This window comes from Chrysochloris asiatica, unplaced genomic scaffold (genome assembly GCF_000296735.1).
Source record: "Chrysochloris asiatica unplaced genomic scaffold, ChrAsi1.0 scaffold00464, whole genome shotgun sequence".
In the NCBI taxonomy this organism is placed as follows: domain Eukaryota; kingdom Metazoa; phylum Chordata; class Mammalia; order Afrosoricida; family Chrysochloridae; genus Chrysochloris; species Chrysochloris asiatica.
The window spans coordinates 380,140-394,971 of NW_006408982.1; the positions used below are offsets into that span (position 1 = coordinate 380,140).

The 14,832-nt window shown below is 38.0% G+C and overlaps 1 pseudogene; it reads right to left on the bottom strand.

The window, feature by feature from the left end:
- Positions 1–295: 295 nt before the first annotated feature.
- LOC102842853 overlaps positions 296–14,832 on the bottom strand; it is a 95,058-nt pseudogene continuing 80,521 nt past the window's right edge.

Consider the following 14,832-nt stretch of genomic DNA (forward strand, 5'->3'; position numbering starts at 1 on the left):
GGTGCTGTGAGAAGCTGCTATAGCAGATTCACTCAGTTGTACAGGGTGTGTGCCCCACTGCTGGTTTCACCACCTGAAACTGTATAACCACCTTGACCATATGGTAGTCGATGCGGAGTCAGCCATTCATTCAGGTCAACCAGGAAGAGGTTGGTGGTGTAGTGGCCGCCTGTGTCGCTGTTCCCTTGGTTGTTGTTGTTGTTTTCAAGTGCCCTCAAGTCAGTTCCGACCAATACCGACCCTGTATAGGATTTCTGAGGGGCGACTGTTTAACTTGAACTGCCGATCTCGAAGTTCAACATCCTATACGTTTAAATTTCTTATTCTTGACGCCTGTAGAAAGCAGTTCTTTGCTAATTTCTAAATCCACAGGATACTCTATATTTTTTTTATAAGCTTCTGACAGCCGTCTGTCGTCTCGTAAACAAATTATTTGAGGTGTAACATAAGCACGGGAGGGAGCTTTTCCAGTGTCACTCTCGGACAGATCTCCAACTCTTGTCTGCTTATTGTGGTATAACTTTGGACAGACTCTCTTGCAACAAGGCTTTCCAGTGCATCCTGGACTGTGCATATCTTGTCAGACTCAATATCCAGTTGCAGCATAAAGAACAGCAGCAGTATGGCAGATTCCTTTGAACTCTGCTGGTAAACCACAGACCTGATGTGTCCACTGAAAATTCCGATGATTGGAATCTGAAGGAAGTCCACCTACCATGTGACTGAGGTCTATTTCTGGGGCTCACTTTGTTCCCATTCTTCCTCACTTCCCTCACTGTGTTTTTCCTGCTCGTATTCATTTAACAGGGGACTTCTGGATCCATTGGAACCAGTTTTTCGCTGTTTGGAGAGACATGTTTCTTTAGATTCAGCATCTCCCTGTGAAGCCTATTGAAAAGCCTACGGAATCCTCTACAACCGGAACAAGCCCTTCTTTGACTTCAACCTGCTTTACAGAGACCAGGAGGCAAGAAGTAGGAGGGGAATACTTAGTTTCCATAAAAGCCATAGGCAAAAAAGAGGAGGGTTTGGAATCATGGAAGGGATTGACCCACGACTTAGCAGGCTGACTGGTCTGAGTGGAGCCTGCAGCAGAAGCCATAGGGTCAGTTGGGGAGGAACAATTCTGGGGCTGAGTGGGCTCATAGTCCATGTTTTCCACCGTGTGAAACTCCACCCCATTTGTAGCTGGGCCCTCATCCAAGGATTCAAGTATTTGTCCATTAGCAATATCGAGGTTTTCAGTAGTATCAGCAGCAGTGTAAGGCTGGGCCACAGATGTCTGTAATAGGCGGTCCCTCGTGGCCTCTGCAGGGAAACAGACCTGATCAAAGTCGGACAGGCAATACAACTCAGGCAGTCCTGCAGTTCTGGGCTGACTCTCCAGTGCTGGGGGGAAAGGCCAATCAGACAGAGTCACTGATGAAGTTCAGGGGGTCCTCAGCTATTACAAGTCCTGCATGTGACGAACATGGCACATAGCCCATGAATTCTGCATCCTCCACACTCACACTGTTCGGCACTGCTGGGTGGGCATGGCTGTTGACCAGGATTTCTGTGTAAATACTACTATGTGCTGCCGTCTTTCAAGTAACTGTAATATCCAGGCAGCCATTTTTTTCTTCTTTTTACGTTTCCGTTTTCCAAAACCACCGGAGCCACCAACATTTCTCAAAACTTCTGCGTCTATGTAAGAGCTGCTCTCCCAAACAAATCTGGGTACTGGCATTCACTGGAGCTGTAGTTTGCATGTTTTGTCTACATCATCAGGACGCATTTTGGAAGTTGTACAACCAGGAATGAACTCCAGGGCCTGAAGGTTCAACGTGCTTGAAATACTATAGCTGGGGGTTGTCAGCAAGGTGTCATTGGGCTCAATCACTTCATTAACCCCAAACTCGATTCTCTGATATTCTTGTCCACAGAGAGTTGCTCTGCAGCCTGGGTACCACACACACCCTTCCCATTGTACAGAGGAACTCAACTGAAGAGCAAGGCACCACAAAGATATACTGCGGACTGCGGAGGGCGATGGTGGCCCATTTCAATAGGACATGGTGCACCTACTGAATCCTCACACCACTTCCCCCGCTGCCATCTTGTCACCCGTACATACACCCAGAATCTTACTTTTAACTGAAGAATAGCTAAAGCAAATAGAAGATATAATGAAGTAAAATGTTTGAAGAGAAAATTTCAAAGTATTTATAAAGGAGACAAAGTAAAGACTCCTTTGTATAGAAAACCAAAAGGGAAGAACAAAATTGGAGTTTCTCAAAGTGAAAGAACTGAAGGGAAATTTGCAGCCTTGAGTTCAGTACTGAACGATCTTCTGGGCAAAAAGTGAAAGACTCAGAAAGCATCTAAGGGATATGGAGAGATTATACAGATTCAAAAAGAATTGGTACTGTCTTTTCAGGATGCAGCATATGATCAAGAGTTTCTGGTACCAAAGGAAGTTCTAGCTACACTGAAGGAACTGGTAACAAAAAAAAAAAAAAAAAAAAAAGGTTCCGGGAATTTATGAAATGTTATATATCTTCAAATGGAATACTAATTGAGTCATAGAGGTGCTTCTAGAAGCAGAGAAAATTCACTGTGAATTATTAAAAAAAAAAAAAAAAAGTTCATATAGACAATTCTCACTAATTTTCTAACTAGAAATGCCAATCCCATTCACCTAGGTAATCCACATGATCCAAAACATGCCACAAATGGAGTGAGCACCCTAGCAGAAAAAAAAATTCTTTTTTTCTTTTTTTCCACAATTCTTCTTCATTGTTAGAGCTAAAGGTTATGATTAGTGCATTTATATATATATATATATATGGAGTCCTGATGTTGTGGTGTGGATTAATGCGCTGGACTGCAAAGTTGGTTTGAACTGCAAGATCAGTGGTTCCAGCTCACTCGCTGCTCCTAGGAAATCCTATACAAGGATGCTATGATTCAGAATTGACTAGACAGCACTTAAAAATAACAACATGTATAGTTATATTTATTAAAATATACTTGCATATTTATATGTAATGTTTCCAATCTCTAGAGACAAATAAAGAGGTGATATTTATAAATATAATGATAATATGATAATAAAAAGCAGTAATAATGAGAACAAACAAACAAAAAAGAGATGCATGTCAGAACTGATTTATTATTGACTTCTAATGATGGAACTGTATCTGAAGTAAGGGAGTATCTACATTTACATATTGGTCATAATTATAAATGCAAACAGGATCATAATTGCAAATACAGGGGTAAGGAATTCTAAACATATTTGGGGGGGGGACACAACTCAATCCATAATATAAGAATATACATTTTGTTTATCCATTAATTTGTTGATAGGCATTAGGTTGTTTCCACACAAACCAGTTCAGTTGTAACAAATGTAGAAAATTAAGAAACGAATCAAATTTTTAAATTTTGAGTGAAGTGGAACAATAATTAGAATGGGAAAATTTATGCTTGAAGTCCTGGAACACAGACTCAAAAGAGGCATGGTGAACCTTTCAGAAGTCTGATGGAGAATTGTAATGAGCCAATACACAAAGTGTTGTTGTTGACCTCCATCTTTGAGATGGGCTTTGTTGTTTCCTATTCTGCTGATAAAGAGACTTGGTTTTCTAAGAAATGACTTTCTAGAAGAGTTTGACCATTGTTTGTTAACATATTGGCTGAGTTTTTGATAGTGAACCCTTTTGATTACCTTTTAATTTCTTTTTTGTTTAATTTTAGATTTTTTTTTGTGATTGCCATGGAAATTGCATGTTTGTTTTTTTAAATCTATCTTAAATTGATACAAAGTTCTGTTCTTGTAGCACTCTAATATCTTTATCTTGTTCTTGAAAAACATTGATTTTTTTTTTTTTTATATATTGTGTACCCAGTAAAATATATTGATAATTCGCTTTTGTGCAGCTGTATTTGAAAAATATATAGGACATACAAGTAGAGTTAAAATACAAAAATATCATAAAATTGACCTCTATGTTTACCTAAAGCATCTGGTGGCACAGAGGTTTAAGTGATGAACTGCTAAATGAAAAGTTGCCAGTTTGAGCCCATCACCTTTTGGAGGTAGAAAGATGAAGCTATGTGCTGTCCTAAAGATTTACACTTTGAAAAATCCTAAAGAACAAGTCAGTGCTGTCTTATATGACTCATTGGTATGACTCAGAATGCTCTCGATGATAGACCTTTACTGCATTTACTGTAGACATATTTTTTTCTTCATATGTGTTTGAGTTACTGTATAGTATCTTTTCATTTCATTCTGAAAGACCTTTTAGCATTTCTTGTAGGGCAGGTATGGTCTCATAAACATTCAACTTTCATTTATCTAGGAATGACATTATTTCACCATCCACTAGAAAGAAAATTTTGCATGATATGCAACTCTTGGCTGACATTTTTTTTTTTTAATTTCACCGTTTAAACATTGTAAAATATGTAATTCCACTCATTTGAGATGTTCAAGATTTCTGCACCCAAAGAGAGGAAATGAGACTGTGGAGAAGTTATTTTTTTGTTTGTTTGTTTTCTTTAATTAAGGATTTCTAATTAAATTAAAGATTCAATGATCCAATTAAGGATATTAATTGTAGTGTGTGTACTTTTAATATTTTTTCCAGTATTCAATACTCCAAGTATTTGAAAATTTGCTTCTCTTGCTCTTCTCTAGATTCTCTTTGTTTTTCATTTTTAAGAGTTTGATTATGAAGTGCTTCAGTTTAGATCATACATGGAGTTCCTTGATCTTTTTGTATGTGTAGATTCATGTCTTTTGTCAAATTTTGGAAGTTTTCAGTCATTATTTGGTCAAATTTTCTTTGACTTTTTATCTTTCTCTTCTGTTTTTAGGATGATCAGGCAAGTTTCAATTCATAGTTTCTGTATGTATAAAAGAACAAAATACTGTTCTTTCCTGAAACTTCCTTGCAATTGTTGCTTTGTTTGAACACATTGTTGCAGTCACTATGCCAATACACTTTTTTAAGGATTTTCTTCTTTATCCCTGACCTAGTAGTCCTGACATGGCACTGTAGGATAAGCACTGCACTTCAAAGTCCATTTGAATTATAAGATTGACAGTTCAAACTCACAAGCTGCTTGCTCCTCAGAAACCTTATAAAGTGTTTCTATAAGTCAGAACTGACTCAACGGTACTTAACAACTACTTTAACAGACATTACACCCTTCTCCAGGGACCAGTGCCTCCTGATAACGTGTCCAAAGCACATGAGACAAAGTCTTTCCACCCTCACTTCTAAGGAGCATTCTGGTTGTACTTCTTTCCAGACAGATGTGTTCCTTCATCTAGTCTTCCATGCATATTCAATATTCTTCATTAACATCATAATTTCAATGCATCAATTCTTCTCTGGCTTTCCTTATCCAATGCCCAACTTTCACATACATATCAGACAGTTGAAAATACCATGGCTTAGGTCAATTATTCCTTAATCCTCAAAGTGACATCTTTGTTCTTTAACACTTTAAAGAATTCTTTTGCAGAAGATTTGCTCAATGCAGTGTGTTTTTGGCTTCTTGATTGTTGCTTCCATAAGCATTGATTGTGGATCCGATGTGATGAAATCATAGACAACCTCAATATTTTCGTCATTTATCCTAATGTGGTTTATTGGTCCAAATGTGAGGATTTGTTTTTTCTTTACACTGAGATGTAATCCATTCTGAAGGTCTTCTATCTTCTTCAGTAAGTGCTTGAAGACCTCTTTGCTTTCAGCAAACAAGGATGTGTCATCTTCATTTGTTGTGTGTTGCTGAGTTGGTTCTCACTCAGCAACCCTAGATAGGTTTCTGAGGCTATAAAACTCTAATATGGGACCAGAAACCTCATCTTGCTTCATTAGTCATTTGAACAAATTGTTTCATTGAATCTGATTTTCTTCACTCTTCTTTATTCAGGATGGGGAAAGACCAATAGTTACATGTTAGAAAACCTCTTCCTAGCTTTTAAGACTCTAATCACTATTCACCACAGTAGGGTGTAGAACATTGTGTTTGTGGACCATGTTATGCATTTTTATTTAGCTGCCACCCACCAACACTGCATTCCTAAGCCCCCTAACACAGAACCTCGTTACCACAAGGTGTTTGGTTATGGCTAAGAAGTTTGCATAACTTTGCCCCATTTGCTATACAATACATGTTGTTGCTAAGTGTCATTATGTAGGTTCCAGCTCATAGTGACTCTGCATTTTGTTTCTCAGAAGCAGTTGGTGAGTTTGAACCACCAACCTTGGGGTTAGAAGTCTAGTGCTTAACTTACAGCACCACACCAGGAATCCCTACTATACATATATGGATATATATAAATCACACACAAATATATGTGTAGATACATCCTTTGCCAAACCACATGGTAGTTACGTGAAATCTTGTTTGATTAATCATACATATTCTGTTTTTATATCTGAATCATTTGAAAATATCATTAATATCATGTGTATGTAAATTTTTGATAAAGATAATTTAAAATGGGCTGCAACAGTACTTAACAGAAACTGCCAGAGTTCCAATCCAAATTTAGACAATGATGTGGAAAGACGGTTGCTGTCAGATGGATTTTGGCTGAAAGCAGAGAATACCAGAAAGATGTTTACTAATCAAAGGCTTTTGACTGGGTGGATCATGACAAGCAATGAATAACATCGCAAAGAATGGGTATTCCAGAACACAAAAATGTGCTCAGAAGGAACCTATACATATATAAAGAGGCAATCATTTGAACAGACAAGAAGATTTTAAACTAGGAAAACTGTGGACCAGGGTTGTAATCTTTTACCATACTTATTCAATCTGTATGCTGAATAAGTAATCCTAGAAACTAGATTACATGAAGGAGAATGTGGCATTAGAGTCTGAGGAAGACTCATTAACAACATGCAATATTCAGATAATACAACCTTCCTTGCTGAAAGTGAAGAGAACTTAAAAAGATGAAGATCAAAGACCACAACTTTCAGTATGGGTTGCAACTCAATGTAAAGAAAATAAAATCCTCACCACTGGAACAATAAATAACACACTAAATAGAGAAAATATTGACGTTGTCAAAGACTTCATTTGTTTGGATCCACTATCAACACTCATGGAAGCAGCAGTCAAGAAATAGAAGGACATATTGCATTAGGCAAATCTGCTTCAAAAGACCTCTTTAAAATATTGAAGAGCAACAATGTCAGTTTGAGGAATAAGCTGTGCTAGACCTAAGCCATGGTATTTTAAATAGCGTCATATGTATGAGAAAATTGGGCAATGAATACGGAAAATCATCAAAGAATTGATGCATTGAATTATGGTGTTGGAGAACAATAATGAAAGACCCTGGACTTTGAAAAGAACAAACAAATCTGTGCTGTACTAAGCACAGCCAGAAAGTTCCATAGATGGCAAGACTTCATCTCTCATACTTAAGAGTTATTATCAGGAGGGACCATTCTGTGGAGGACATCATGCTTTGTAAAGTGGAGGATCAGTGTAAAAGAGGAAGATCCCCAATGACATGGATTGGAGCAGTGGCAATAGCAATATGCTTAAGTGTAACAATAATTGTGAGGATTGTTATGCATAAGGTTTGTTGTGCATAGAGTCTCTATGAGTCAGATATGACTCCATGGCACCTGACAAAAACAAATGTATCAACTTGTAGATTGTTATTACTGATATTGTTGGACTGTTTATGCAATAACATTTACCTATGTTGTCTATAACTATTAAGCATGTGTCAGTGTCTTCGATTGTGCTAATGATGTGGTGTTGATTATCTTATTGCATACTACCTTCCGCTTCACCCAAATTAATACATAGTCCTGGTGTGGTGCTGTAGGAAAAGCACTGAATTGCTAACTAACAATAGTTCAAACCCATCAGCTGTTTCTTGGCATTGTGTCAGAACGGACTTTAAGGCACTTAACAACAACTTTATTTAATTAGTGATTTACCTTCCCTCCTTTAACATCTGGCAGCCATCAAAGAATGTTCCTTCTGTGAAAACCTTTCCTTAAGTTTTCATAATAATGAAATCATACAGTATGTGTCCTTTTGTAATTGACTTATTTCACTAAGAATAATGTACTTCAGTTTCATCTTTGCTATGAGGTGTTTTGTGGATTTGTTATTATTCTTTCATATTGCTTTATGTGTTTGTACTGACTTTTTTATCCAATGATGCAGTTTTTTAAAGATTTAATTGTGAATTTAGAGATAGTTTCCATGGGAGAATATCGGTTTTACACTCATAGTTTCATTGCAACGATTACAGTCTCCTCCATGCATCATAATTCAACAGTATTTGCTTATATTTGCTCTGGATTTTTGTTTTTGTTTTTTTGTATGTACACAAAAACACTCAGAAGTACATAATCATTTAAACAACCAAAGGGCACATTTTGCAAGCCTGCTTCCTGGCAGCCAGAACATAGCCCCACTCTTCCCATGAGTCTAGAGTCCTCAGCTGTTCCATCTCTCCATGTCACCACCTCTACCTCTATCTCTGATGTCACTGCTTCTCTGGATAGTGTCCCATATTCCGCTCATGCTCCTCTGCCTTGAAGGTCCCAGGATCCTCTGTTCCTGGATTGCAAGATTAATTACTTTCCTTCTTGTGTTACAATTTTTCTACCATTATAGTTGTGACAATAGCAATCTGTCATGATAACAATTGTTGTTGCTGTTGTTAGGTGCCATCGAGTCAGTACCGACTCATAATGACTCTGTACAATAGAACAAAACACTGTTGGGTCCAGGGCCAACTTTACAATAGTTGCCAAGCTTGAGCCCACTGATGCTGCCATATTGCTAGTCCATCTTGCTGAGAGTCTTCCTCTTCATCTCTGACCCTCCACCCTACAAAACATGATATCCTTCTCCATTGATTGGTCCCACATGATAATATGTCCTGGCCTCAAAAGTGTACTTCTTCAAACACAAATATGTTTATTCTTCTGTTTATTCCATATGTTTATTCAATCTTCCCCTCCAACACCATAATTCAAAAGCATCAATTATTCTATAGTCTTCCTTATTCACTGTCCAATTTTGCATGCATATAAGGTTACTGAAAATACCATGGCTTGGGTCAGGTGCACCTTTGTCCTCAAGCTGACATCTTTGCTCTTTAATGTTTCTAAAAGGTCTTGTGCAGCAGATATGCCTAATGCAATATGTCGTTTTAATTATTGACTGCTATTTCCATGAGTGTTGATAGTTGATCCAAGAAGAATGAAATTCTTGACAACTTCAATATTTTCTCCTTTGATAAGAATTTTGTTTATTGGTCCAATGGTGAGGATTTTTGTTTTCTTTACATTGAGATGCAATCCATACTGAAGGCTGTGATCTTTGATCTTCATCAGTAAGTATTTCAAGTCCTCTTCACTTTCAGCAAGCAAGGTTGTATCATTTGTATATAGCAGGTTGTTAATGAATCTTCCTCCAATCCTGATGCTACATTTTTCTAAATATAACCCAGCTTCTCAGATTATTTGCTCAGCATACAGGTTAAATAAGTATGGTGAAAGGTTACAAACTTGCCGCACACCCTTCTTAATTTTAAACCATTCAGTATCCCCATATTCTCTTCGAACAACTGCCTCTTGGTCCATGTACAGATTCCTGATGAGCACAATTAAGTGTTCAGGAATACTCATACTTCTCGATGTTGTCCATAGGTTGTCATGATCCACACAATGAAAGCGTTTGCATAGTCAATAAAATACAGGTAAACATTTTCAGTATTCTCTGCTATAAGCCAAGATCCATTGGACATCAGCAATGATATCTGTCTTTCCATGGCCTCTTCTGAATCCTGCTTCAACCTCTGGAAGTTTTCTGTAAATGTATGCTTGCAACCATTTCTGTATTATTTTTAGTAAAAACTTTAGTCACATGTGATATCAAAGATATTGTCCTATGACTTCCACATTCCGTTGGGTCACCTCTCTTTGAAATGGACACAAATATAGATCTCTTACATTCAGTTGGCCAGATAGTTGTCTTCCAAGTTTATTGGCATAGATGAGTGAGTGACTCCAGTGCCGCCTCACTTTCTGAAAAATTTCAATTTTCATTTCATCAATTTCTGGTGCCTTCTTTGCCAGTTTCTTCAATGCACCTTGGAATTCTTCCTTTAGTATCATTGGCTCTTGATCATATGCTACCTCTTGAAATGGTTGAATATCAACCATTTCTTTTTGGAACAGTGACTGTGTGAATTCCTTCCATCTTCTTCAGATGCTTTCCACATTATTTAATAATTTGCCCAGAGAATCCTTCAATAAAGAAAGTTGAGGCTTGAATTTTTACTTCAGTTTCCCCTTTTGGTTTTCTGACTCCAGAGTTTTTCACAATTTGTTGTAATATTTGACCTTGTCTTCTGGAGATGACTTTTGAAATTTTCTGTTCAGCGCTTGTATCTCCTCATTTCTTCAATATTCTGTAGCATCTCTGTGCTAGAGAGCAAGTTTCAGCATCTGTTCTGGCATCCATTTGACCTTTTCCTTCTTGATGACTTTTTGCTTTCTTCCTCTATGGTGTTCTTTTTTTTTTTTTTTAAGAAATGCTTTATTGTGAATTGTGTGATAGTTTACATGGGAGAACATTAGTTTTACATTCATTCTATCATACATCGTTTCATTGCCATAGTTACCATCCCAGTCCATGCATCATCACCCAACCAAAGGGTATATACTCTGCAAGCCTGCCCCCCACCCATGGTCCTCAGCACGCAGCCCCTTTCCCTCTCTGGATCTCAAGTCCCCAGCCACCCCATCTCTTCATATCATCTTCTCTGCCTCCATCTCAGGCCTCACTGCTTCTCTGGGTAGGGTCCCGCTCTCCGCTCTTCTCCATTGATGGTCCGAGTGTCCTCTATGGTGTTCTTGATGTTATCCCACAACTTTTCTGGTCTTTGGTCTTTAGTGTTAAATGTATCAAGTCTGATCTTCAAACGATCTCTAAATTCAGGTGGGACATACTCAAGTTCATATTTTGGCTCTCATGGATCTGTTCATTTTCTTCAGCTTCAGTTTGAATTTGCATATTTGTAATTGATGGTCTGTGCCAGAATCTGTCCCTGTCCTTGTTTTCCGCTAATGATATGGAGCTTTTCCATCGTCTCTTTCCACAGATGTAGTCAATTTGATTTCTGTGCATTCTATTTGGTGAGGTATTTGAAATGAACAAATCATTTTTGAAATGAACAAATCATTGATTTCACAGAATTCTGTCTTGCGAGCTCAAGCATCATTTCTATCACCAAGGACATCTTTTCCAACTACTGATCCTTCCTCTTTGTTCCCAACCTTTGCATTCCAATCACCAGTAATGAGCAATGCATCTTGATTGCATCTTTGTTCAATTTCAATTTTAAGAAATTGGCAGAGTTCATCTATTTTGTCCTCATTGTCTTTAGTGGTTGGTGTGTGAATTTGAATAATAGTGGTATTAAATGGATTTCCCTGTAGGGGTGTGAATATTATCCTATCACAGATAGCTTTGTACCTCAAGACTGATCTGGATATTTCTTTTTTACATTGAATGCAGCACCATTCCTCTTCAATTTGTCACTACCAGCATAGTAAACCATATGCTTGCAAGGTTCAAAATGGCCAGTACCAGTCCATTTCAGCTCATTAAAGCCTATGATATTGATGTTCATGCATTCCATTTTATTTTGACGATTTCCAATTTTCCTAGTTTCATACTTTGTGCATTCCATGTTCTGATTATAAATGGATGTTTACAGCTGAGTTCTTTTCATTATGAGTTGTGCCCCATCAGCAAATGAAGGTCTCGCAGGCTTTACTCCCATGGGTTTTACTCCATTCACGTCATCGAGATCATCTTTACTTTCAGGAGGCAGCTCATCCCGTAGAATTTTGAGTGCCTTCCAAAATGAGGGCTGCATTTTCTGGCACTATACCTGACAGTGTTTCACTGTTACTCATAAGGTTTTCAGTGACTAACTATTAGGTAGTAGTTCATCACTCCTTCTTCCTAGTGTGTCTTCGTCTTGAAGCTCATCTGAAACTTGTCTGCCCTGGGTGACCCTGCTGGTATGTAAAATACCCATGGCATAGCTTCTAGAATCACAGCAACTCAAAATCCACCACAGTATGACAAACTAACAGACGAGTGGTGGATGATAACAATTATTCACTATTAAATCATAAGACTCTTCTCCCCAACTGCTTTCACCAGACCTGTCTAGATGAGATGAAAATAATTCAGTAGAGATTCTATCTTCCCATGCTCACTCTGAATCTAAACTCCCTCTTGAAAACTTGTAAGACAGTCACTTCATGCCTTTATTGATCCCTCTTCCCCCATTTTATGTAGCCAATGTCTGAGTTGTCCATTCTTAACAACCTTGTGTATAGAGATGATGGGAATGATCCTTGATGTGAAAATTCCTTTCTTTTCAGTTGGTATTTTGAGCTACTTCATCCATAAACATAGGTCAAGTTCTTAAAATTGTATTACTTTACACTTGTTTCATTTATCAAAAATTGTTTGTTTGTTTTTTATCTTCCTATACTTAAAATCTGATTGTCCATCCATCAAAGCTATGTCAAATGGCTACTATCTGAAAGTTTGGGCATTTTTGTGCATCTCCACTCACTTCATATCTACTGGACGCCTCATTTTTAGCCCTTGCCCTCCATGGTTATGTCTTTTTCCTTGGGTTCAGGAGTACCCAAGTGTCACCATACTTTGGACCAACCAGCCCTTCTACTTCTCTCTCTCATCTACAACTCCACAGAATGCTCATCACTGCCCCTCCCCCAATTTCAGTCACCAGTAGACCAATGTGGTCACCACCAAGCTTGTATACCTGCTTGTGTATTCCCTTTGAGTTTCAGTCTTGGAAGGGTGTTTATCCTGAAGGGACTTAATTGCTTGCCTTGATGGTTCCTCAGTGGACAAACCACTCACTCCTATAGTAGCCAATCAGACGGCCATGCTTGCCTTGGACTTGTCCAATGGTCGTTCCCTCAAGAAGCATCCTATGTCCCTCCAGCCACTTCTGGCTTGGTCTGCCTGTCCTCTCAAGTGGGAACATCCCACTCGAAAACGCTCTGGATAGGGTTCAGGATTCCACCTAAGGTCTTATACACTACAAAGACTCCATGAACAACTTGTTTATACTTATAGTAGTTATCAGATTGCCATTTTTATCTTTTATTTTTCCCACTGGTCTTTCTTTCCAGAAATACCATCTGTTTTTTTGCTGCTGCAGACTGATCTGCTGGTCCTTTCAAATGGGAATGTCCCATCTCAGTGGTTCTGGATGGGCAAGTTGTAAAAAATTAAATGGAACACAAATACATAGATATCTTAGGCATTAGTGAACTGAAATGGACTTGTATTGGACATTTTGAATCTGACAACCACATGGTTAATATGCTGGGAAAGACAAATTGTAAAAGATTGATGTGACATTCATCATCAAAAAAAAAAATATATCCAGATCAGTCATGAGGTACAATGCTGTCTGTGATAGGATAATATACATGCGCCTACAGGGAAGCCCAATTAATACCACTATTATTCAAATTTATGCACCAACCACTAAAGCCAGTGGAGATGAAATTGAAGAATACTACCAACTTCTTCAATCTGAATTTTATCACACATGCAATCAAGCAGTATTGATCATTACTGATGATTGAAATGCAAAGGTTGGGAGCAAAGAGGAAGGATCAGTAGTTGGAAAATATGGCCTTGGTGATAGAAATGATGCTGGAGAATGCATGACAGCATTCTGCAAAACCAATGATTTGTTCATTTCAAATACCTTCTTTAGACAGCAAAACAGATGACTATACACATGGACCTCATCAGATGGAATACATAGAAATCAAATTGACTACATCTGCAGAAAGAGACGATAGAAAAGCTCCATATTATCAGTGAAAACAAGGCCAGGGGTAGACTGTGGAACAGACCATCAATTATTCAGATGCAAATTCAAACTGAAGCTGAAGAAAATGAACACAAGACCACAAGAGCCAAAATATGACCTTGAATATATTCCACCTGAATTTAGAGATCATCTGAAGAACAGATTTGATAAATAAAACACTAAAGACCGAAGACCAGAAGAGTTGTGGAATGACATCAAGAACATCATACAGGAAGAAAGCAAAAAGTTATTGAGAAGACAAGAAAGAAGGAAAAGATCAAAATGGATGTCAGAAGAGATATTGAAGCTTGCTCTCCAGCTTAGAGATGCTAGAGCAAATGAAAGAAATGAGACGGTCCAAGAGCTGAGCAGAAAATTTCAAAGATCAGCTCACGAACATAAAGTCAAATATTGCAATAAAATGGGCAAAGATCTGGAATCCGAAAAACAAAAGGGAAGAACATGCTCAGCATTTCTCAAGCTGGGGGAATTGAAGAAAAAAATCAACCCTCAACTTTTGTTATTGAGAGATTCTCTGGGCAAATTATTGAATGATGCAGAAAGCATCAAGACATGATGGAAGAAATACACAGAGTCAGTGTACCAAAAGGAAATGGTTCATGTTCAACTGCTTCAAGAGGTACCAGATGATCAAGAGCCGATGATACTGAGGGAGGAAGTCCAAGGTGCACTGAAGGAATTGGCAAAGAACAAGGCAGCAAGAATTGATGGAATACAAGTTGAAATATTTCAAGAAATTGAGGAGGTACTGGAGACACTTACTCATCTATGCCAAAAAATTTGGAAGGCAACTATATGGCTAATTGATTGGAAGAGATCTATATTTGTGTCCGTTTCAAAGAGAAGTGACCCAATGAAATGAGGAAATCATTCAC